At 37.8% G+C, this 24,438-nt stretch overlaps 1 protein-coding gene and 1 pseudogene across 1 annotated transcript in view; both read right to left on the bottom strand.

The window, feature by feature from the left end:
- The window catches only part of TENM4 (teneurin transmembrane protein 4), a 3,057,282-nt gene that overhangs the window by 2,057,743 nt on the left and 975,101 nt on the right, over positions 1–24,438 (bottom strand). The gene's annotated exons all lie outside the window — the stretch shown is intronic.
- On the bottom strand, positions 7,198–9,938 carry LOC116563337 (annotated as a pseudogene).

Here is a 24,438-nt window from a genome sequence, read left to right as displayed (position 1 = left end):
ATCTGATGGGAAAATTATTTTGTTGACTCTGATCTCTAAATGATTTTTTCCCCATTTATCAAGCTCCTCCTGGAGTGCCCATTGCTTTATTTCTACCTGACTTAATCCCAAAGCCTACATAAATTCCACCTCTTTCATAAAAATCTCAGACTCAGAGCCAGGGTATCATCCCACTTCCAAATCTGCGCTCTCACAGCAGTAGACCTGATACTTGTCATACTTAGCACTTCTCTATCTGCCTCTATGTCTCTATCTATACTCAGAGCCTGTCACATTTGGGGCCAGAGAACTCTTTAATTTATTGTTTTGAGGGATTGTTCTATGTGTTGAGGAATATTTAGCAGTGTCCCTGTCACTAGATGCCAGTGGTAAACCCCAGTTGTGATAACCAAAAATGACTCCAGAAACAGCCAGATGTCACCTGGAGAACAGTTTCTCCCCACCCAGCCCTGTTGAAAACCTCTGATTTAAGTCTATATCCATATCCATATTCATATGGACTGAGAAGTAACACTGATTTATCTTCATCTATATTGGGCGCCAGGTTCAATAGCATATGTTATCTGTTTTAGTTTTCACGGTGATCCTCAGGGGTATTAACAGAACCAATTTAAACATGAGGAAGACATAGCTCAGAGGCAGAAATAACTCAAAACAAAATCAACGACGGTATGCACACATTTGCCTGCACCATATTAGTTTCCTGAAAACTTCTTAAGGACAGGATCCCCTCTGCTTTCACCTTTCCACCTCCCACAGGACTACCAGGTAGTAGCTGTATAATAAAAATAATAAAGTGGTGAATCAAATGCAATATTCTTAGACTTACTATTTGAGCTTTAAACTCTCTCTAGGCTGCAAACTTTCTGTATTTGCCTTACCTATGAGTTGCCTACCTATTTCTTAATCCTAATATATTTATATTAGGTATGTAAATTGGATATAATTGTATTACTTATGTGCATTATTTAATAATATAATTGTGTTAATCTTTCTGTCTGTCTTCAAGTTTTGGCATCATAGTATAATGAAAAATGCATGAGCTTTCAGAATCAAAAGGAGGTTACATTTAAATTCTGACTCCATGCCTAACTGGCTCTGCGGCATTTACTCCAAAAACCAAACATTTCTGTGATCCATGCAAAAAATACAGAGATAAAAACAAAACCCCGACTATCGAGAGATTTATACTCTAGTAAAGGAGAACAAAACTTGAAAAGAAATTAATTTAAATACCAAGCTATAACATTGTAAGCGCGTGCAAAGTACAGAGTACAGAGATGGCACAGAGGAGGGATGACTTACCTATATCAGGTAAAGATACAGAACACTTTCAGGAGAGATTATGATGGCTGATAAGGAATAGACAGAGTCAGAAGATAAGCATCTTCTACTTCCTGTGTCTCAATTTCAGCATTTATAAATAGGGATAATTATATATCAGATTCACAGGGTGGTTATGAATATTAAATGTGATGGGACTATAACATGTTTAGTATAGTTTTGAACAGATAGTAGAAATATAATAAATATTATCTCTTTTCCATTTCTTTTAAAGGACAACCATTATCATTTATAATTTTTAATAGTTAACCTATAACAAAGCAGTAAGAAAGCAAGTGAATGAAAAATTTTCACAGATTGCAGAAGTAGTAGATTTCTTCTCTTGCTCAGATACTATAAGAAAATCTTCAAATTCATCATACATTACAGTTCCCCAAGGAAGACGAATAGGTTCTGCATACCATCTCAGAATGTTGTGAGGCATTCTTATCAGAAAAAGGCATCCTTCTCACAAGCCTCCCACGACTTTCTTCCTCTTCTTTAAAAAACACACCAACTATACAACTCGAACATTGTAACAGGTCTGCCTTCTTTTCCACTCAGTGGCAGTAAGTACAAGAGCAGAATAGAAAACCTGAAAAGTAAAATCAAATCCCAAGTGCTTTACGCATCTTTCTAAGCCTCTGTGGAGAATTCTAAAGATTGACTCTTGTGCTATTCACACTGCTTCATCAACTGCCCCGTCAGGGCTCCACACTCGGACCCTATTCGCCGTCCTTATCCCTGAATGTCCCTTGCTATCAAAATAAGTCTTTATTTCTTTTTGTAAAGTGACAGCAGAGACCTGGGAAGATGAAGAATCTTTTCCCACTGAGCTTCAAATAACTCACTTCTAAAGCACTTCCATAATTCTCACTGTAGCCATGAGGTTGTGAAGTCTCATTATCTCTGACCTCGGTGTTTCTCAGCTGCCATCACCCATGAAGGAAAAAAGGTCAGTGGCTGACATTCTTTCATTCAACCAACATTTACTGAGCACTTACTTGCCTGGTACCAGGTATGGTGCTGGGCTGTAGGGATATATCAATGTTTTATTCACTAAAGAAATAACAAGATGAATATAATCTGGCTTTATTCATTTCAATACACTTATTCCCTTCTTTTTGTACAGTGGTCAGCAAAAAATGGTGAAAACATATTTAGAAAACTTTATATTTTATCAGGCTTCTTTACCACTGCAACCCTTAAAGTCACCCTGGGCTTTATAATACAGAATCCAGAGCAGCTTTATAATGTGGTTCCAGCCCGTGTCAGAATATCTTGAGCTAAAGTTCAGCATGAGACAATTTCTATTATTAGTGAAAGGGTGTGTCTACAGTTTATTGCATTTAGCTTACCTTAAAAGCATAAACTACCCACTTGAGGTGTGAATGCACCTTGTATTTAAAGATTTGTGGAGATTGTTTGCAATAGATCTTGCAAATTACACTTTCCACATCTCAAAGGGACTTTATTTTGCAAGGGTGTTCAATGACTCCTGTTAGATCTGTTCTAAATACACATAAACTCAAACAAGACTACACAGTTTATAACAATCTTTCACCTCTACATAGTACTTAAACAGTAGTGAGTATGGTGTGGTAACTAAGCGAAATTCACCAGACTAGGTATGATAAAGGAGGATCAAGCCTAAGTTTCTTTCACAACTCTCCTGAATCTATCAGCGATTCAACTTGGGAGATTCAGAAGAGCTGTAGAAAAACTTAAGCGTGGCTTGAAATGTCAGCATGTAAGGCACCAGATGTAAGGAGTTAGGTGATGGCCACTGAGAGTATCTGGAGTTTGGCCAACCTATAGAACTTGGAGATACCGAAGTAATACCTGGAAAGCCAAGTGCAAGGCCTGGACTCCAGGAAAGGGGTTAGCAGGTTTACTATCGTACCAGGTCCACAGCAGAGCAGGGTCCTCTCTCTATGGGGACTGGAGGGAGAACCAGGGGCCCAGACAGCAGCCAGTCTAGCCCCACAGTCACACCTGACAGTGGACAGATCACTGCCATGTCCTGGGGCTCCTGAAAATGTCCAGTTTTGCTTGTAAACATGCAAAGGGAACATCTGGTGTGTGATCTGCAGACTGTGTCTAGATGCTGGATTTCAGTAGGAGAAAACCACCTACTTGTTACCACCTACTTGCTACCAGGCCAGATTCTCAGTGGTCCAGGCATAAGTCAGGGCAGAAGCAACAGAGTACATGCTGTTGCTGGGGCAGGCTGAAGCCAGCACAGATTACCATTTTATAGATGGGATGAGAGAGGCTCAGATAAGTTGTAGAGCTTTCCCAGTTCATGGAACAAGGAAGAGGTCCAACCACTATTTGAAGCTTACTACCTTAGTTGTTATGCAAATTTGCCTATTATTTGTGCATACCTATGTGCATGTATTATGTGAATATACCTACTTCAGCAGGCAACATACATTGTTTAAATGATTCAGTGAATGAACATGTGATGTAAGGTAGAATTTACCTTGTTTGAAAATAAGGTTAGATATACAATCACTCATTTTGTAAAGACAGGAAAGGTACCTGCTGTCATGGATCTTGCATTCTTATGAGGGGAAGAAGTATTACTCAAGATTTTAAATAGTTGAACAGGACTGTTTCAAATAATATGAGTGCTCTGAAGACGTAAGATAAAATACTGAGGTAAGAATTTTGCCTTTATCTTTATACAAAGGCAACAGTGACTAAATGCAGATTAATGAAGCATGAAGGGAACTAATTTTGCCTTCTCCAGCAACAGGGTGCCTACCATTCATTCTCCTTCCCCTAATCACATTTTCTGGTTTGGTGGCCACATCATGTACACTTTCTGTTATTTTCCTAAAATATATCAATAATGTTTAATTTGAGAGAGTCTGAACCAAACATGTGAGGGAGGAGCAGCCGAGGAGCTTTGGAGTCCAGGCTGAACCTTCCTCTTCAGAGAACCAGGCTATCCAATGGCTGACCTGCAGACTGTGCATAGTCAGTACTCAATAAAAATTCCTTTTCTCAGCATCAAAAGAACAAGGAAAAACAGAATATTCTCCTTTTGGATACTTTCACAGCTATTGACCTGGCACCAAGCACAGACTAGTTCTGAAATACATCAGAAGTTTAAATTCACAGTTTTCTTTATCAGCTCCTTGCCCACATCAGTTTAAGCCCAATATGTCCCAGGAATAACTGGAAGGTTATTACGTATAAAGTTGAGAGGACTATTGAAAGCAGAAATATGATTTATAGAAAAGGGAATATTTTCTACAATATTCTAGTTTCTGTTCTAATGAATGAAAGAACAGAGAAATTCAACCTTTAATTCTAGCCTGAGCATCCACATTGATGAGCTATTGATCTCACTGTGCCTCAGACTTCCTGTTTGTAAATAGAGGGGTGCCTGATTGTTTTCAGGCTCCCAAGTAACTTCATGTTCATGTATATTCACACATATAAAATATATAACACAATGCTTGGCACATAGTATACACTCAATAAATATTTTTTTCTCCCCTGAACAGAGTTCTGGCTTTAATTTCAAACAAGTCACAAACCTAAACCATAAAGATGAAAATAAAGAATATAAAATTTGAAAATGTGCAAATTACTGAAAGCACAAGAACCATTAATTGTCAGTGATGGTTCTCATTAAACTAGCAGCATATGTTGCTATTATAAGAATGTTTGTCATGAGCTCCTGAGAGGTCTATTAACAATAAAATCCTATTATTCCAGATGTTTCACATCCATGTAATACACCCACAATAATTAATTTCATATGGGCTAAATTCATAAATCTAGAAAACTAGAAAGACACGTTATTCACCACAGAAGGCATCTTATATCCTATTTATAATCAGACTGAAATGCTAAAAGATGCCATTAATTACAGGGAAACCCACTATCATTTTTCTTTATCTCTAGAATGGACTTTGAATTTGAAAATACTCCATTACCATTATAAAGGCAGCATCTGAGCAAACAAAGCGAAGAAAGTGGCTGCCACATCTGCTGCTGCAGCTAAGGCCACTCCTCCTAGCGGCCTTATGGCTCAGGATGACTGCTACTGCCCCTTTCCTACCTCAGCTGGGCCCTGCTTTGTGCCAGAACTGTGCTAGGTGCTTCATGTGTCACAATATCCTCGTTAGATAGTCTTCCCTTTATAAAGATAGAGGCTCAAAGAAGTGAAGTAAATGATCCAAGGTCACAACTCCTAAATGATAAAGTTAGGATCTGAACTCCAATCTCTAGCAACATTTGACCTCTCTCCGTATTCCTAAGCCGCCTCTCTAAGGTACTAATAAAAGCTTTCATTTATTGTGTGCCTGACCCAGCCAGCCAGATAGCCTGAGATAGAAGAAAGGGAGGAAAAAACAGAAAGGGGACTCTCCCACATAAAGTCCAAAGGTCAACTACTGCGACAGCCACTCAGTGTCAGAATACCCTTCACAGAGGCTTTACAAATAACTAAATGGTCACCCAGCGTTCATCGAACCTGCACCTCTTGAAGGTGGAGATTCATCTTCTTTTATATTCTAGCACCTGTTGTGCACTCTGGTATGTTGAGTCAATGTTATTTATTTTTAAGATTCTAGCTTTTTAAATTTTTTTTCCCCTTTTACACAAAACAAAATAGAAGGAATAATAGAGGATTAAAACTGTAAAAGTAGTCAATCAGTAGGACATGTATACACAAAATAATCCAGATAGGAAGACAGGCTTATTTACAACATAAGAACGGTAAAATTAACGTAGTTTTCTTATAAAATATTTTCTAAAAAATTAAACATATGCTACAATGGGCACCACTGTCTACAGGAGTATTAAAGAGGAGAAAACAGCACTTACTTTATAGGGGCAGATATACCACAAGGTATAACATCAGTGCAATAAATTCACAAAACTAAATTAGAGCTTGTTAATCCGTTTAAGAATTGTTCCCAAGTCATTCACATTTTTGGCCCTCAGACATTCATTCTTACAGATTTCAACTACTCTAAATTTCTAGCTACCGAGAATTGAATGATTATAAAAAGCTTTCCAAGGAGTTACAAAATCTTTGTAGGCCAGAGGCCAACTATCATCACCTCAAGTCTGCTCTCACCAATAGCTCTTGTATTTTTCAGGGAGAAATCTCTAGGAAAAAAGTCAGACAACAGGGTAGTCACTATCTCCCATGTCAAATCTAGGGAACTAAAATGGCCAGTATTACCATAAAAGGAGAATTTGAGGTTTACTTTAAAAGGCTTATTCTGGTCTTGAATATTAGTCAGATAAGATTATCTTCTACTGAAATGAATCTTGACTAAACATGGAAGACTGCTGTCCTTTACTGCTAGTCTTAGAGTAAAGGTCATAGACAGGCGTCTTAACGTACTGTATACTATAGCTAAAGTCAGCTGAAACCCTGAAATTAAAAGTATGCTAGAAATCCTAAATGCAATCTTTTGGAAGTCTGCCATTAAAAAGACTTTAAGGATTTACTAACTTCAAGTCTAAGTGCAAGGGGACAAAAGCTTAAGCCTGTCAGACACTCCTTTTTTTTTTTGGACAAAAACATCAAAGTTTCCTACAAATTGCTAAACTTCACACAAGGGAGAAACCTACACATGCTAGTGCATGGAATCAGTTTCATTTTGTTCCATGGAGATTTTTCTCCCACGGGAAAGAAGCAGAATGAGGAATGAATCTTCCTTGGTCACTTCATCAGAAGTGGTAAACTTCGTCTCTATATTCATGAAGTCCGATAGTTTTTTAAGCAGACTGTAAAAGCAGAGAGTAGAACCAGCTTCCTGTAGCTGCAGACCACTACCTTGTATCTAGCTAAAGCAAAGATGAACTTGAACTATTAACCAGAGTCACTTGAACTGTACTATAAAAAGAAAGTTGTCTAAAAGCAAGAATTCAATTAACTCTGGCTAAGAAAAATCAAAACAAGGCCTACACACTAATGAGTTGTCCATGAGGCCAACTGCTAAGAACGCACTCAACTCTATGTGACATGAAGAGTCTATGCACAAAGCCTTGCTTGGTGAGTCTGAGTTTCTATTAACTAAGGGCAGAGTGAGGGAGAGCAAAGAACTACTCCTGTAATGTTGTAGTATCCAGACAGTACAGCAGAAACCGTTTCTAGGGGCAATGGGTGTTCCATTAATCACACAATAAAGCAAATGAATTATTCATTTTTTTCTTTTTGTTTGAGAATTTTGTTCATCTCCCTTTTGGCCATTCCAATGTACTTCGAAAGGACTCCATGTTGGTTTAGTCCAGAAAGCAATAGTAAGGAAGTCATCATCAGATAGGTTAGAAGCAGGTTGTGGGCTTGCTGTCCCACTCCAGCAACCACAGCAAGGGAAACGATCATGGTCGTGAAGGACATCTTAGGTTTTCCTTCCTCTAGTGTGAAGAGGCATTTCCACCAACCCACAGCTCTGGGTTGAGTTTTTACTAGATTGCTACAAATTTCATGGAATCTTTGCTGTTGCTCGGTGGTCCATTTATTGGAGCCCAACCTTCTAGGTGCCAGAACGGGAACAAGGTAGTCAGCCAAGTTCAAAAACATAACAAAACAGGAAACACCGGACACAACAGATGGATCTAGATAGTAGAAAATCAGAAAGCCTGAAGAAACCACACCTATGATGGCAGGTGGAAACCAGGCCCTTTAGCCATCAGAGGACTTTATCAGCCATCAGCATCACTTCTCCACATCCTTGAAGCTGTTCTTCCAGACTTGTGATTTCTAAAGCCAGCAGGTGGGTGCTGTGATTATCTGCCTCTACCATCGTCTCTGAGACGCCATCTCCATGAGCACAGGCCGCCTTCTCAGTGAACCCTCCTGCTGAAACCACACAGTGACCACAGTGCCAGAGTCAATGTTTATTCAACAACAATTTATCACATGGCTGAAGAACACGTAAATTTGGGCTATAGAAGAATAGTCATTCAGCAGGTGAGATTTCAAGTTTATGATGTGGGGGATTAAATGTAGGTGAATATAACATCTAGAAGAAATTACTTACTGCTTTCAAACTTGAGGTGAGAACCCACTGCAAGAGCAATGGTATCACATAAATAATAGCTATGTTAATAATTAACATTTATTGAGCACTAGCTATGTGTCAATCACTATCCCAAGAACTTTGAATTATAAACACAACTAATCCTCATAACAACTCTATGAAATATATAGTATTATCCCCAAATTCACGGAACGTACATAAAAAAGGACATACAGCTAGTAAGATACAGAGCCATGGTTCGAACAAAGGCTGACTGGCCCCAGAGTCTGCTGGCCCCCACCATACTAAAAACTACTCGGGATTACAAGCTAAGCTAATGGGATACCATGGAATTGTGAGTTAACTTGTCTATTTTATAATTTGCCTATTAAATATTTTTGCACCATGGGAAAACTGGCAGGAAAGCTAAACTGTTTTTGTTGGTTGGTTTGTTTACCTGGCTGTCGAAATCAGGAAATGCCAGGTTGAAGAAGACATCCTCTAACAAGCTGGAGGGGCTAGATACCAAACAACTAGAGCATGTGACGTGTGCTATCACCTTTATGTCCTGTACTATGGTCGGTGGCAGTGTGATATAGTGGTTTCAGAGATTTGGCTTTCAAGTCAAATAGAGTCAAATTCAAGTCCACCCCTGATGCTTACTAGCCGAGTGACCTGGACAGGCCAAAGACCTTCAAATCCCTCACATAGGAAATGTGCCTAGTTATAATACCTATTTACATCAGCACTGGAAAATTCAAACAAGATAATGCATGCAAATTATTAGTACAATGCCTCAAATATATTTAAATGTGCATATAAATATTATTGCTATTAGTTCCTCTTCCACAGATGTGAAATAAGAAGGTCTAAGATATCAACTAGATGCTCAATAAAGTTTGTAGAATAAACAAAGGCAAACATAAATGAATAAACAAATAAGAGAAAACCACAAGCTCTCCTTTGTCTTGTTTCCAAGCAACAGCAGCAAAGAGGGAATTCCTATTCTTCTAGCAGTTTCAGAAAAAACAGCCCATTTATTATGTTACAAAGTATAAGCCCTCTCTCCCCCAGTGGTCCTATGTTCAGTGCTAGCACTAACCATTTGTATGTTCTGTGTAGGGTTGCCTTCTGCCACACTTCCAGCCAGGATAAAGAGTACTTCATCTTATATAACAGAAAGTCAACTGAATAAAATAAAGTAAACAAATAATCAAGGAGCCCATATTAATCTTTCAGGTTGATAACATTTTTGCCAGAGCAGGCTTCTAGTAGCTATCATTACTAAGATTTGTACTTATATGAATTTACACGTTGGTAAGGCTATTCGTGTGTATTACCTGATGTGATTTTCACAATCATCCTGTTGGTTGAGTTGCTGAGGTACTGATGGAAAGACTGGGGCTTGAATCATTTGCATGAATTGATCCAAATCCCATAAGCACAAGGCCAGAGAAAGAATTTCATCAAATTTCATTTCTCCCTTAAAACTCTGCCACAATGTCTTACTGCTCTCAGAATGAAATCTGATTTTCTTTCCATGAATACAGCCTGGCACCTGCAAACTTGTCTAACCCCATTTCAGGCAGTTTTTCTCTTTCTTTCTTCCTTTCTTCCTTCCTTTCCTTCTTTTTCTTCCTTTCTTTCCTTTTCTTCCTTTCCTTCTTTCTTCCCTTCTTCCCTTTCTTTCCTTTCTCTCCTTTCTTCCTCTCTTCCTCTCTTTCTTTCATTTTTGAGACATAGTCTCGCTCTGTAACTCAGGCTGGAGTGCAGGGGTGCCATATTGGCTCACTGCAACCTCCATCTCCTGGGTTCAACTGATTCTCGTCCCTCAGCCTCCTAAGTAGCTGGGATTACAGGCACCCACCACCACATCTGGATAATTTGTTTTTGTACTTTTAGTAGAGATGAGGTTTCACCATGTTGGCCAGCTGGTCTCAAACTCCTCACCTCAAGAGATCCACCTGTCTCAGCTTCCCCAAACTACTGAGATTACACACATAAGCTGTCATGCCCATCCCTCCGTCTCTTGCTCATTATGCTCCCACAACATGGGCTTTCCATTAAAGGAGGGCTCTCAGCTCTTTCCTGCATCAGGCCCTGTACATGGTCTAAGGACACAGAGGCATCCAATCAGCAGAGCCCTGGGCAGAGCACACCTGGGAGGTACATCTGCAGGTCATGCGGCATAGGCTCCATGCCTATTGGGAGACTTCTGCTCCAGAATCCTATTGAGGTTTTTTTAGTTTCAAAACTTAGTGTCACTGGGGAATATTAAGTCAATCATCATCTAAGAAGCAACCATGGGACAAAAAAAGCATTATGATGATTTTATTTGATAATTGCGGTACAAATATTTAGGGAAGGCAACTAACATTATTCAGCATTTGCTGTGTGATGTCTTCTTAAGTTTATATAAGGATTATCATAGAGGAAAACAGATTTGATGCAATAAAAATTCCTTGTCCAAGGATACAGTTTTTAAGTGGCAAGTTGGTATTGAAACCTACGTTTATTGGGTTCTACTACATAAAACATTTCACCTCTGAAAGGATGACTTTATACTGTGTTACCAGAAATACTCAACTAGGGCTGTTTTAATTCCCTCACAAAGGACAAGATTGGTTCAAGATATAGGAATGGTGCTAATTGTGAAAGGGGAGTCGGCAGGCCCCGTGTCTGGAGAACAAAGCTGAGAGGAATGCGAGCTAGGGGGGCCTGACAGGAAATTATTTTAGAGAATACATTATTTATAAGATAAAATCATGGAAAAATGGTTTGATTCAAATTGCATAACTCTACTGGCTCTAACTTATTACACATTAACAAGAGACATTTAATAAAAAGCGTTCTCTCTCTTGAATTCAACTGTTTCAATCATTGAAAACAAACAGCACAATTAAATTACATCTGAAAGACTTGTTCATCCCAAAATAATTCATGATGGATTTTCAAGGGTGTTATGCTAAGAAAATCTCACCAAGAAAGGTATATGGATAAAATATTCCGAAGAACAATGCGAAAACAATTATAATATCTAGGCTTCAGAATCAAGAAGTCTGGCGGTCAAGACTCATCTCATCCATCTGCTAAGTAATCATAGAACATTTCACAATCTAATTTTTATTGTACTAACTAAAAACTAGCAAATGAGTGAAATCTTAATATATATTTACAGGGCTACGGCTAAAATAAAAAGTGCATTTAAATGTTTCATATCAAAATGTTGAAAGTTTGCATGCTTAGGTATATTATATAACAAATAAATGAGTGAATAAGCCTATGCTACTTTGACATATTTTAAAATAATCTTATCAATGTACGCTTACTGTTTTTTTTTTTTTTTTTTTTTTTCTGGAGTGCAGTGGTGTGATCTCAGCTCACTGTAACCTCTGCCTCCAGGGTTCAAGTGATTCTCCTGCCTCAGCCTCCTGAATGGCTGGAACTTCAGGCATGCACCACCATGCGTGGCTAATTTCTGGATTTTTAGTAGAGATGGTGTTTTGTCATGTTGGCCAGGATGGTCCCAACCTCCTGACCTCAGGTGATCCGCCTGCCTCAGCCTCCAAATGTGCTGGGATTGCAGGTGTGAGCAACTGCGCCCTTCGGTGTTTTCACTCCAGAACTAATTAATTTATTACTCACATTAATTCTAATTGTACTTTAAATTGCTAGAGCATAGGATCACTACTGTTTAGTGCTAATGGTCTTTTAAAATTACTAGAAAACAACAACATAATAATAAACCTAGGCTTGCAAAATCTATCACCTGTGCTTATTTAATCTCTTTTAGTAGATGCTAGTATGGTTAAAATCACCAAACCTTTTATTTTATACTTTTATTGTACTAAACAAATTCTCTTTTGCCTCATTTTTTTTTTTCATTTGGAACTCAAGTTTCCATTATCTTCATGATGCCTTTGGAAATATGAAAACTTTATTTATATGCTGATTTTTAAGATATCATAAAATTGCATTTCTCACTTATGCCCACATCAAATGAGATATTTTGCTTGATTGACTCAATGATTTTTTTAAAAGGCCTTTTGAGTTAAAAAGCAGCCAAAGACTGAATGTGATTTTACCAATCTGTGACTCAGTTTCCCAAACTGAATCTGATGATACCCAGTAACAACAAAGTCTTATGCTGTAGAGTAAATATCTATAATGTGAATGTGTTGTGGCTTTGATTGTGGATAGGATCACAAATATCTAGAATCTGAGCCAATATTCCTCATCTTTTGCACACAGAACAGACATTGCTGGTCAATTGCCGGTATTCCCCTAAACCTACTTTTCAACTTCTTGACACAAAACTTGGGTCATAAATTGATCATCACTACCTTATGAAATAAAATGTATCTTTATCTACCCACATAGTCTTATAGATATAATACTTTATACTAGTGGAAAAGAGAGAGAATTATAAGTGGATGATGCAACTATTCTGAAACAACTGGATACCTAGATTGATGATAAGAGACTGAGCCAATGTTACTGATATAAAAGCCCATCATTATTTAATCAGAGAGCTTAATTTTGTATGAGAATCTGGTGGTAGTTTTAGAATGCATGCCTAGAACCCTTGCCTTCTAAGAAGTCCTTCTTAAACTATGTCCATATGAATACACATACCTTGAATATATATTATGAAAAAATGTTGCTATGATTCTGGGGATTGGATTGTTCTACTGAAGACCAGTGTTTGGCTCTGGGTATTAATTAGTGTATTCTATACAATAAAATACTTTCTCTTATCTTTTTACATGGTATACTGGAAAAAAGTCTTAATACCTACATAAAGCTAACATATATATATTAGCTATATACAAATCCAGGGATACCTTGAACTCCAGAATTACCTGAATGTAAGATTTTCATATAAAAAAGCTATGGCCAATTTTACACTCATCTCTGTATTAGGAAATACTATATGGAGGGATAGTTGCATCTCAAACCTAGTTGAGAAAGAAGATGAGAAAAAAATATTCAATAAGAACTTAGGCAAATTTACAAATATAGATGACATACTTTCCACTTAATGACCTGGATAGTGCATGTTCTCATTTTTCCTTTTCTTTTCTTTTTTTTTTTTTTTTTTTTTTTTTTTTCATTTTCTGAAGCCATTTGACTATGCCCAGAATCTGGAACAATCCTTCACAGTATAGATCATGTTTGCAAAGAGTTAGTTGGGTTAGGACAGCTAAAACATGACATCCAAATGTTATTAAATCTTATTTGATGGATATATTAATAAAAGACTGAGATCATAACTGGGTCTATCCTGTCTGAAAATACTATCCAACGCCCCAATTTTCCCAAGATTGCTACTAAATCAGACCTTCTGTGACTTAATTCCTGCTGTGATGTTATGCCCTAGTTCTGATAATTGCCCACTTCTTCCTAGTTTCTGTTCTTTCACTTAATTACTTAGTGAATATCTAATATAGTTCTAGAACACTTATTAGATATTTTAATACAGAGATAAATAAAAATAGCCATGGCGCTTGTGACCTAGTTGGGAGAAAGCTATATTTACAATCTATATTTAAATTGAGTGCTGTCGAAGGACAGAGAAGGATGTAGTTAAGGCTGGTTCAAGGAGTCAGGAATCGTTTCTCAAGCAAGAGAAACCTGGGTGATGTCTTGAAATGACAAACCATGGTTTGATGTGCTTAGAAGGATAAGAGAGGAAATGGCTTGTGTATAAGCATGGGAAAGCAAAAGTTAGTCTGGAGTGCACGTTGCTTATGATTGCTGGGGCAGGTTTGTGGCATGGTAATGGCAAGCAGTTTCTCTGTAGAAATAGGCTGGGGCCAGATTGTTAAGGTTCTTTAAGGACATGCCAGAGTTCAGTGTAAGAACTAAAGGTTGGTGATACCAAGCAAGCAGTATATCAGAATCTCCTTGGGAAATGTGTTCAAATGCAGATTCCTGATCTCACCACAGATATAGAGTCTTTCTGGGGATGCGTCCAGAAACACTATTTTGAAGGAGCTCCCTGGTGATATTATTCTGCAGCTGGGTTTTGGAACCACTTGGGGAGGTAATGTTGTATCCATAACGTAGCCCCGTCAAGGTTGAGGTCTTAGCTTGCCATCATCAGTTCCCTCTAAAGAATGATGTTCTACTTCTGAACACCAGCCCTAAAGACACGAAAGTGCTGTCTATCCAATTTGCCTTCTGAGACCACACAGGTATTTAGAGAACAAGTGGAAAGCAGAATCCAGCACTCCTGGAATCCAGTCTGTATTTTTCTGTTTTCCTTTTCCTTGCGTAGATGGTGTGAGCAACATATAGTTTGCTAAAGAGGACACTAATCAGATCATTTTCACGTGTATAGGCAATTTATTGCCCAAGAGACAAGATGGATCGAGAGACAAGATGTATTTGTCAGTAACAGATATCCTAGAATTCATTTCTTCATAATATGTTTCTTTTTATAATCTCATTGTTTATCTCAGCACATTTTTCCACTGAGAGCTGAAAGTCCCTTAAGAGCACAAATGTTACATTTATTATTTTTGTATATCAGCTTTCAAAACATAGCCAAACACCTAGTTTATACTGAGAAAATGCTTATTGATTAAATGAATAAACCAGTTCCAATAATTGTAGTCACTTATTAACGCTGTTTAATAGTTTGTTTTCTGTCACTTGCCTGCCTACTCTATCCCCACTTGGCTTGTGAGATTCTCAAGGGAAGGAACTAGTTTCCATCCCAGAGTCTGGGATGGAGTAGACACACAGTAGATGCATGTTAAACAAATCAATAACAAAATGCAAAGAGTCCTTTCACCTTTATTTAAATTAAAAGTCAAATTAAGCCAGAAATTCTTCCTTGTTCAATTATTCCCTCCTTACCTAGAGAGACTGTGTGCAGACACAGGATTTAAACACCAGGAGGCTTCGACTTTTTCTTCACAACCTTTCCTCTAATTGAGAAGTTGAAACTTTTATAAGCTAGATTTGCCCTATGGGATTCCTGAAAAGGTCTAGGTGGGGCACCAGGTGGATAGGTAAGTGTCTTCCCAGAGAGATGCGTGGGGCAAGAAGAGGTAGCAAGTGACGCTGAAGTCATGATGAACATAGAACTTTCTGGGGCTAAAGCGGACACTCATCTCTAGCATCTGCAGTATAGATTATTTCAAATAACATTGACAGCCTGAGCCATCTGGGAATAATTTGGTCATGCCTTCCTTCTCTGACCTATTTAAGCTCCAGGTACTCCTTTGACCATAACTGTCAAACTTTGACAGCTTGACTCAGGGTGAGCAAATGGCTCCTCTCAAAGAATATAACAGCATCCATTCAGCAACAGCCTCATCTATTCATATGCATTCCTCCAGCTTCAGAGGGCTTTATTCTCAGAGATGTGCAGAGACTCAAAGAGTGGTATCAGGGTCATTGGATGGTGTCTCAGTCAGCTCAGGCTGTTATAACAAAATACCAAAGACCGAGGGCTTAAACAGTAGATATTTACTTCTCATAGTTCTGGAGGCTGGATGTTCAAGATTAAGGTGACAGCTGATTTGGTTTTTGGTGAGGGTCCTCTTTCTGGCTTACTAATGGACACATTCTTGCTATACCCTCACAGTTGAGAAGTAGTAAGAGAGAACTCTCATCTTTCTCCCCATTATAAGAAACCAATCCTGTTTTGGAGTCCCATTCTCACAATCTTGTCTAAACCTAATTACTTTCCCAGACCTCATCTCCAAATACCATCACGCTGGGGGTTAGAGTTTCAAAATATAAAGTAGGGGATTGAATGACATTCAGTACCAAACAGATGGAATTGAGAAGGAGGAGACAATAAAGAATAGCTAGGGAGACCTAGTTAAAATAATCTAAGTGTATGGGATATCTTTCTGTCCAAAGTATAGAATTATATTCATATTAAGGTGTATGTCATATTTGGTATATTTCTAATGTCAAACATTATTTGCCTGAGAAAAGCTACCTATCTACTCAATTCATTAATTCACACATCCATGAAATATTTATTATCATCTAGATACTACAGTGAAAAAGAAAACAAACCGTCATTTTTCATTGTAGTATCTAGAAGGCATTAGATTCTCGTAGGAGCATGAACCCTACTGTAAACCGCATATACAAGGGATCTAGGCTGTGTGCTCCTTATGAGAATCTTATGCCTGATAATCTGAAGTGGAACAGTTTCATCCCAAAATCTTCCCCACACCAGTCTGTAGAAAAATTGTCTTCCATCAACCTGGTCCCTGGTGCCAAAAAGGCTAGGGATTGCTGATCTAAATAACAGATGATTGTGGCAAGGACCAACCAACCATGTAATAACTAACATTGTATAGGATAGCATAGGAGGACAGTCAGATAAGGAAATGCTTCATGATGTAGCAAGAGCCATGGTTGGGGCCTGTACTCAGAGAATCTTCATAGAGGAAATGACCTCTCTGCTAAAACATGAAGAACTGGTGGAACTTTTTCAGATGGACAAATATTTTATGAATCAGTATGTATGAGAGTCTAGAGATTTGGAAGCCCATAGTCTTCTTTGATTTGAAAATAGCTCAGTATTGCTACAGCAATGAATATGTGGTAGAATATGTATTTGACAGGGAGAAGTGGAAAGAAGACAGGATAGAGAGGATGGAGAAAAGGGAGTTGCGAGTAGGACCAGAACGTGAAAGGACCTGCATGTGGTATGGAGTATGGACTTTATCTTCAGAGCACTTGGACTCTATTGAGTGATTTTAGTCACCTGAGTGAGGTGATCATATTTGAGCTTTATATGCATTCTGATAGCACTGTGGCAGATGGATGACCAATAGGAGGTCTAGAGATAAGTTTCATTGGCCCAAATGAGAAACAGTGACTTGAATGGCATTGGTTCAGAGTAATGAGCAGAACTGGTGCACTTGATTTATATTCAGGTAGTAGAATCCATAGGACTCAATGATTGGTGTTAGAAGGCAAATGAGAGAAATCTCGGTTGGTTCTCAGGATAATGGCTTCTTCTGTACTGAGGAAATACGTTGAATCAGCAGAGAAATTCTCCCACTCACCTCTAGGTAAGGGCTTTATGTGCCATGGATAGGGATCAATAGCTAGAGTCCAAACCACACTTCAAGTATACCTATATATTGTTTTTTGAAATTGTTTTGCATATCAAAATGAGGGGTACAAAAAGATGTCAATTTTACAATTGATTATTTTACTGACTTAAAAAACTCCCCCCAAAAATAATTACTTAAAGTATTATTCAGGAATTAATAATATTAAAGAAAGTTATTTAAACTAAGGGAACAAAACTTATTTTTGTAAACATAATTGTCCTGAATGAACTGGTGAGATGTATATCACTCCTTTAAAAAGATATACTTTTTGGCCGGGTGCAGTGGCTTACACCTGCAATCCCAGCACTTCAGGAGGCCGAGGCAGGTGGATCACCAGGTTAGGAGTTCGAGAACAGTCTGGCCAAATAGTGAAATCCTGTCTCTACTAAAAATACAAAAATTAGCCAGTGTGGTGGTATGCGCCTGTAATCCCAGCTACTTGGGAGGCTGAGGCAAGAGAATCATGTGAAACCAGGAGGCGGAGGTTTCAGTGAGTTGAGATCTCGCCATTGCACTCCAGCCCGAGCAACAGTGTGAGACTCTGTCTCAAACAAAAGAAAAAAAAGATGTACTTTTTAAGAATCTATTCTTCTTAGGATGTGTTCTCTCCTAAAAGAGCTCTACCTACCTAGAATACATCTCAGAAACACCAAAGGGAGATAAAAAACACAATTTGCAGACTCCATAGTTTTACCAAGCTTTTGTTTTCTTTTCTTTTGCATAGAAACAACCAATGTAAATGTTAAACTTATTTTGGTTAAAACAGAGAAGTTTTTTTGTTTGTTTGTTTGTTTTTAAGGACTGAAATTGCCTTACAACGCTGTGAATTCAATCTTGACTCTCATCAGATGTGATTTTGTACAGTCACTTTCATTGTAGGATGCTCTTCCTTCTCTGAAAGAGTATAACAAGTTGTACCGTCCCTTGGATGAAACAAAATACATGAAGATACTTAAAACTACAATCGAAATGTATAGTATCCCTATTTTGCATTGTGAATAGAGGTCAGAATCAGGACATTTGAAAAGCACTGAAAATGAGCAAACATTTATCTGTGAACATGGAGGAATAGATAAGAAGCCACAGTGTTTCTTTTATCTCCCAGGTTAGGAAGCCTGCCCACTGCCTCCATTGTCCTGAGCCCATCATCAAGGTCATCTGCTTGGGAAGAGCAGTGGTATAAAATTTTAGAAAGCATCTGTTTGGGCGCAGAGTATTTCACTGTAAAAAGCAGTATGCGCTAGCTTTTTTGAATGTGTTTAAAGACTCCCAAATTTCCTGCATATAAAGGTTGAATACCTCCAACATGTCAATCAATCTTGTTTTCCAGTTAACTTAGAATAAAATGATAATGAACTTGCATTTAGCCAGCGCCTTTCACAGAGTGAGCATAATTAGACTTGGAAAAGATCTATTAGGATATCCAATTTCATCTCTCTGCCCCGAGAGAACTATTTCTCCTGAGAGTTCCCTGTTACTGTGTCCTGACTTGTTTTAAAAGTCTCAAGGGAAGAACTATTTACTACTTTCTTGGATTATTTAATTATAGGCTTAAAGGGAAGTAACACCAGTCTAAGAATCAGGAAACATGGATTTGAGTTTTGATTTTGTCATTTATTAGTTTGTGACTTTGACCCAGAAACTAGTGGCTTTAAGTCTTAATGTACAAAATGGTGTCAAAGTTTTCTATATCACAGGGTTGCGGTAAAATCAAGAGAGAAAACATATGCCAAAGGACAGATACAAGGCATGAAACATAAGAGTCCCCTGATAAATATGATTTCTTTCTTTGGCAATTTCCTCTACCAACCATTCCCACACCTATCCCTCCCATATCCCCTCCGTCCTACACTTTTCCTGAGTTAAGTACGCGCTTTGAATTTGGTGAAGGATCTTGTTGCTTTTCTTCTCTCTAGTTTCCATGTATTTTCTGGAGCTGCCATAACAAAGTACCACAAACTGGGTGGCTTATAACAAGAGCTATTCAATCCATCACAGTTCTGGAGGCTGGAAGACTGAAATTAAGGTTTCAGTGGGGCAGTACTCCTTCTGAAGCTCTATGGGAAAGCTCCCCTTGCACTTCCTAGCTTCTGACGGCTCTCAGAAATCTTTTGCATACCTTGTCTTGTGTCTGGTTCCCTCCCATCTCCAGCACCATCTTCACATGGCCTTCTTCCCTGTGTGTGTATGTGTGTGTGTGTGTGTGTGTCTCCATATGTTAGCACCTCTTCTTACAAAGATGCTAGTCAATCAATTTCATACTCATCCAAAACCAGTATGACCTCATCTTACATAATGACATCTGCAAATATCCTATTTTCAAATAAGACCCGGTTTTGAGGTTCTGGGTGGGCATGAACTTTGGGAGCAACACCATCTACCCTGCATATCCTCAGCAGACCTCCCAATACCCTTTTCCACTGTAAGATGTAAAGCAAATTCTAAAAAGACCTAACTCTGCTGCTGTGGATATAATCAATAATCAAACTTCCTTCTTTTACTCAACGTGCATTGTTTTCCCAAATATTTTTGCATTAGTTTCATCAGTTAAAAAAAAAAAATTACCACTCTGCCCCAGTTGTCTTTATGTGTCTCTGAAGATTCTGAAGATCCTACGAGCTTGGAAAGAGAAGAAAGGAAAGATGAGAGATTAAAAAGATGGAAGGAAGGTTCTGAATGTGTGAACATTCCAAATTTGTTAAATTCTTCTATACCATTTTATAACCTTTGAAATGCAAAGAGGGGGAAAGTCCCTGTTCTTTCATGTGTTTCTGCTGAGTGATGTAAGCCCCTCTTATAACCTCTCTCAAGATTCCCATCCTCTTCTCATATGTAAACTAGGAGAAAAGCATAACTAGTGCCTTGCCTGTCACTCATTGTTTTTGATAGGGCAGCATGGCATGACAAGATAATTGTAAAAGGTTAAGTGATAGATATGCTTGAATTCTTGTAAAGAGCATTATTGTTCCTCTTGCTAGATTATAAATGACTTGAGAATTAGTGTCATTTCTTACTCATACTTGTTCTTCCTCCTTTATTCCTTTCTCCTTTTTCCCAGAGCAACCTATTAATGCCAATATTAAAAGTTTATCAGCTAGCCATATGCAGAAAGCTGAAACCGGATCCCTTCCTTACACCTTATACAAAAGTTAACTCCAGATGAATTAAAGATTTAAACCTAAGACCTAACACCATAAAAACCCTAGAAGAAAACCTAGGCAATACCATTCAGGACATAGGCATGGGCAAGGACTTCATTACTAAAACACCAAATGCAATGGCAACAAAAGCCAAAATAGACAGATGGGATCCATTTAAACTTAAGAGCTTCTGCACAGCAAAAGAAACTATAATTAGAGTGAACAGGCAACAAACAGAACGGCAAAAAAATTTTGCAACCTACCCATATGACAAAGGGCTAATATCTAGAATCTACAAAGAACTTAAACAAATTCACAAGAAAAAAACAACCCCATCAAAAAATGGGAGAAGGATATGAACAGACACTTCTCAAAAGAAGACATTTATGCAGCCAACAAACATATGAAAAAAAGTTCATCATCAGTGGTCATAGGAGAAATGCAAATCAAAACCACATTGAGATACCATCTCATGCCAGTTAGAATGGTGATCATTAAAAAATCTGGAGACAACAGATGCTGGAGAGGATGTGGAGAAATAGGAACACTTTTACACTGTTGGTGGGAGCGTAAATTAGTTCAACCATTGTGGAAGACCGTGTGGTGATTCCTTAAGGATCTAGAAATAGAAATTCCATTTGACCCAGCAATCCCATTACTGGATATATACCCAAAGGATTATAATCATTCTATTATAATGACACATGCACACATATGTTTATTGTGGCACTGTTCACAATAGCAAAGACTTGGAACTGACCTAAATGCCCATCAATAATAGGCTGGACAAAGAAAATGTGGCACATACATACCACGGAATAATAAGCAGCCATAAAAAGGATGAGTTCATGTCCTTTCCAGGGACATGGATGAAGCTGGAAACCATCATTCTCAGCAAACTGACATAAAAACAGAAAACCAAACACCACATGTTCTCACTCAAAAGTAGGTGCTGAACAATGAGAATACTTGGACATAGGGAGGGGAATATCACATACCAGGGCCTGTTAGGGAGTGGGGGGTGTTAGGGGAGGGATAGCAGGGGGTGGAGGGATTAGGGAGGTATAATAAGGGATCTACATTAGAAATACCTAATGTAGATGATGGGGGATGGATGCAGCAAACCACCATGGCATGTGTATACTATGTAAGAAACCTGCATGTTCTACACATGTACCCCAGAACTTAAAGTATAATAAAAATAAATAAATTAATTAAAAAAGAAATTTCTAAAATAAGTTTACCTATTTGGGGAATTCAACTTATGTAAAATTAAATTCCTACTTTCCCAAATTTTGTATTTTAACTCTGTCAATACATATGTATGGGAATATTTTCCCATAAGTTTTAGAATTTGTTCTCATTTTTTCATGTGTCCAATGTCCTTTTACCCTTTTTCAACATGAATAGCCAAAATCATTATTTCTTTGCAATGAAAACTGCCCTAAATAAATTGCTTTCTGTGAGTTTTTTATGAAACAACTATGAGAAATAACTATTGTATATAAAGCTCTTGTTTTATAATGACAGATAAATATAAAATATCCAGCTGATCCTGTTTCCACCTTCCAATCTCAAAGAAATGTTGCATTAGCATTTCTTTTTTGTTTGTTTGTTTTAGAGGGAGTTGTCAGCCATGGCTGAAGTGCAATGGCACCACCTTGGCTCACTGCAACCTCTGCCTCCTGGGTTCCAGCAATTCTCCTGCCTCAGCCTCCACTGAGTAGCTGAGATTGCACTTACCTGCCACCTTGCCTGGCTAATTTTTGTATTTTTACTAGAGACGGGTTTTTACCATGTTGGCCAGGCTGGTCTTGAATTCCTGACCTCAGGTGATCCACCACCCCCACACCCCAGCCTGGGCTAATCACTTCCAAAGTGCTGTGATTACTGGCCTGAGCCACCCAGCCTGGCCCACATTAGCATTTCAATCCAGTCATTTGGTGGAATCCACAAGGTCTTAAGTCAATGCAAACAAAAACACAAAAAAGTAATGTTAAAACCAGAAAAAGAAAAACAGGCTGATTTTATTATTTGTTAGCATGAAATATTGTGGTAAGCTTAATATTTTCTATCATCAATTCATATGGATGAATACATTCAGGAGCATGTGATTTTGTTATTCTCAAATAAGTAATCAAGGTGAAAGGGTCATTCACTTTAGGCAACAAGGAGAATCAACTTCACTTTGTCATTGTTTGATTTGACAACATTTGGACCTATCTCCTCTTTTATTTTTCCTTTTTCTTGAGTAAATTAAACAATTCATTTATCTGTGATAATTTAAACTTTCTCCCCTCTGCCTTCTTTCTTTCAACTGTTTGTCTAGGGCCCCTGCAAGGGATAGAGTTCTTTGAAAATTTTCATATGTATTGAATTATTTTTTAAATGGGAAACATACACGGCCATTTTCCCTCAGGCATACTTTAATAAAGGTTATTATTATTTATCTTTTTTTTTTAAAAAGTGTAGGGGGACAGTTTAGGTATTGATTATGTTGCTACTGGCATGTAACTCCATCTCTCTACCACTAGTTTTCTAGTCTATAAATGGGGCTTAATACCAAGTTCATATGGACTTTAGGTGGATTAAAGTGAGGCACTTGGGTGCTGCAGAGACAGGAAGATGTTTATGGAAATGCTTTCTTCCATTAATTGTTGTTTGGTGCCAAAGAAGTTCATTCACTTTCCTGGGCCTCAGTTTCCTTAAACATAAAGTGAAAATAACAACACCCACTTTATGGATGAGAAGATTCAATAGGATGACAAATAATACACTTAAATGTTTTCTGAGAATGCAGAATTATATTGATACTAGGTAAAGAACAGTGTTTAAAAACATAAATTCAATTTCTTCAGTAAGGTCTACGTATTTTTGGAGGCTGTGGAATTGTGTTTCCTCTCTCAACAATTTCTACTACATTGAACATTAAATTTATAAATGCAACAGCTATGATGCTGTCTAAAACTATCTTTAGAAAGAGTTGTACTTTTTTTTGGTTATTCTTTTTTTTTAATTGCATTTTAGGTTTTGGGGTACATGTGAAGAACATACACGACTGTTGCATAGGTACACACATGGCAGCGTGAGCAATCCCGTTACTGGGTATATATCCAAAGGATTATAAATTGTTCTACTGTAAGGACACATGCACACAAATGTTCATTGCAGCACTGTTTACAAGAGTTGTACTTTTAAAATACATTCTTTAAAGCAAACAACACAGAAATTTTGTCTCAAGGAAATGTTAAATTTGAAACAATATTCATTATCTCTATGGCCCCTGGTAGTTTCTGTAGCAGGGGAGGCAACAGAAGAATATAACCATAAAAAAGAAAAAAAAGATGAATACACAAAAGACAGTAGAGAAAGCCAGAGTTATAACATGAGATAACGTCATAAAACGAAAGTAATAGGTTGCTGGTAATATTAACTCAGGTAATACATACCAGGCTGACTACTAAGGTTCATGGCTATTACCGTGTAACCACAGATTAAAAAACATTTTGTTCAAAACTCATTTCCTGCAGACTCCCTCAAAATATCTATGAAGATCCTATCTATTGAGTGAAACTCTTTCTATCACAGTTGTGAATATGTAAGCCTGGGAGCTTTATGCTTATCGTGAACAAATTTGATGCATTAAGCGATCCCAGATCATTCCATTTGTGACCCACACAGAGTTTTGAAAAGTAACTGGGCACAAAATTGCTAAATACATTTCAATTTAGACTAAGTAAGAGCTTGTAAAGAGAAAAATGGCTAAAAAATATTATGTAATTAGTGCAGCTCTCCTAAGGAGAGATATAATTATAATAATCATAAATCATTTTCCCCTCATAACTGTAAATAGAGAACAAAGGGAAAATGACAGACTCTCTC

This window comes from Sapajus apella, unplaced genomic scaffold (genome assembly GCF_009761245.1).
Source record: "Sapajus apella isolate SASKATOON/1434 unplaced genomic scaffold, GSC_monkey_1.0 scaffold34, whole genome shotgun sequence".
Lineage (NCBI taxonomy): Eukaryota > Metazoa > Chordata > Mammalia > Primates > Cebidae > Sapajus > Sapajus apella.
Note: the sequence above shows the minus strand (reverse complement) of the source record. Positions and strands in the feature narration are given on the sequence as shown.